We start from the raw sequence: 2,117 nt of genomic DNA, 5'->3' as shown, positions 1-2,117 counted from the left end.
GGATAGTTACACGCCCTTATTAAATCCCTTTCTTGGTTTGCTACCATGTTCTTGGCATGTATCCTTTGATGGAATATAGGCAGCTCTAGCACGCTAAGGGCAGGTTCAATTTGGTCTAGTCTCTCTCTCAACCCCTTGTGACTAGTACACCACATTGGTGGAGACGACGGGCACCAAGAATCATTTTCTTGGTCTTTGCTCACCACAAGTAGCTCATTTTCTTTCTCCTCCCATAGCTTCACTCTCCTCTGTTTGTTCATTTCCTTAGGATGAGCTCTCCTTTATCTCCAAGAAACACCCCTAGCTCTCCCCATTATGAGGATGCTTCCATGCATCTGGAATTTGCAACCCACAATTTGCAGATGGAACATATGTTCCAAGCAGTCTCTAGCATGCTAAAACAAGTAAATCAGACAAATCAAACGATGCTTAGTTATTTAGCATTTGCAACGTCACAAGCACAATGCTCTGACCCTAAGGTAAGACCAAAACCTTTTGCTGGCTTATCCACTGAAGATGCCCTGACTTGGCTGGATCATTTTGACAACGTTGCAAGTTACAATCATTGGTCTAATGATAGGAAAGTAATGGAAGCCTCACCCTGCTGGAAGGAGTTGCCGCAACCTGGTTCATTCAGCAAAGTGATGACGTCAAATTTGATTGGGATATGCTTAAAGCTATGCTCATACAAAATTTCACTCACCAAAACATCACACAGACAACATTGTAGCAGTTGAAATGCTCTGAAGCAACAACATTTGGAACCAATGGCATAGTTTGCGATAGAGCTCAATCAATTGCTCCTACGCGCAGACCCAATGATGTCGAAATACATGAAACTCTTTTTTATTTGGCCTTGTCTTTGACATGATCTATCCTGATGGGTGCACGATTAGTGGCCCGCATCATTCCACTCAGCAATCCAAATAGCACAACGAATAGAAGGTTCAGAACAACCATATGCTGCAGCTTTACTACCCTCACAAACAACTCCTCAATGCCTTGCAATGGATTCTCACCCTGTTCCCATGGAAATTGATGTTCAAAATGACCAGTTGAACCCAAGGCAGGCCAGCTCCAATCGCGACTCCTAGAATCGACGTGCGCTTCCTGACCAGGACCAGCAAGGAAGACCCAAATACTATTATTGCAACATTTATGGGCATATTTGCAAACACTGTAGGCGGTTGCGATCTACACACAGCAATATTAGAATGCTCAGGTTCAGCTTGCCGATGCCGCAACTCTGGCTGAGTTACCGGAAAGCATATGAGAGCGGGAAGATGGTGGAGGAGCATCGCCCGCAGATTCAAGCAACCGCATCTTCCAAACACATGATGATGTTTGTTCATCATTGCTAGTTTAGCTCCATAACACATCTCATGAGGCAGTATTAGATTCAAGCAGCACAATTTCTTCTATTAGAAAATATTTAGTTCACCAATTAGGACTTGCCACTTGCACAACACCTCCCATCATAGTTTTATTTGGAGATAACAATTAGGTCTACCACTCTCATACCTAAGTTCAATGCACATTCTATGTAGCTTATAAAAAAATCAGTCATGCTTTTTATGTTTTGCCAAGGCAGCTCTTTCCTTCAACCTTAGGTTGTGAGGTAAAGACTCCAGCTCGGCTACAATTTGAAACACATCAGCTTGTCTTACCATGCACCATTCCGATTCCAATGTCATGTTCTCACAAATGCCCCAATTTCATTCAAACAAAATACACTGTCATCGACCAACACACACGTTTGCATGATATTCAATCACTTTTGCATCAATTCCCCAAGTTATTCTATGAAAGTGCTCACACATCTCAGATCAACCTTCCCACTCATCACTCCATAAACACGGGTGACACTCCCCCAATCTGAATGGCTTCTTGTCGAATATCTCCTCTAGAGTAGCAGAGAATAAATCAAGCCGTCCATTACATGCTCAAGAAGGGGGTTATCCAACCCTCTTGCAATGATTGGGTGTTTGAGCCTCACCTAGTATGGAAGGAGGATGACAACTATAGATTTTACATAGATTTTCGGCCCCTCAATAAGATCACAATGCATGACCTTTACCCATGATTACCCCCGGATAGATGACCTCTTGGATTAGCTA

At 43.0% G+C, this 2,117-nt stretch overlaps 1 pseudogene; it reads left to right on the top strand.

Annotated features, from left to right (window-relative positions):
• The first annotated feature begins 269 nt into the window (after positions 1-269).
• LOC148028843 (uncharacterized) lies at positions 270-1,366 on the top strand (annotated as a pseudogene).
• The last annotated feature ends 751 nt before the right edge of the window (positions 1,367-2,117 follow it).

The sequence above is a fragment of the Lygodium microphyllum genome, chromosome 11, assembly GCF_053477565.2.
Source record: "Lygodium microphyllum isolate KBCC chromosome 11, Lygodium_microphyllum_v1.1.10, whole genome shotgun sequence".
Lineage (NCBI taxonomy): Eukaryota > Viridiplantae > Streptophyta > Polypodiopsida > Schizaeales > Lygodiaceae > Lygodium > Lygodium microphyllum.
Note: the sequence above shows the minus strand (reverse complement) of the source record. Positions and strands in the feature narration are given on the sequence as shown.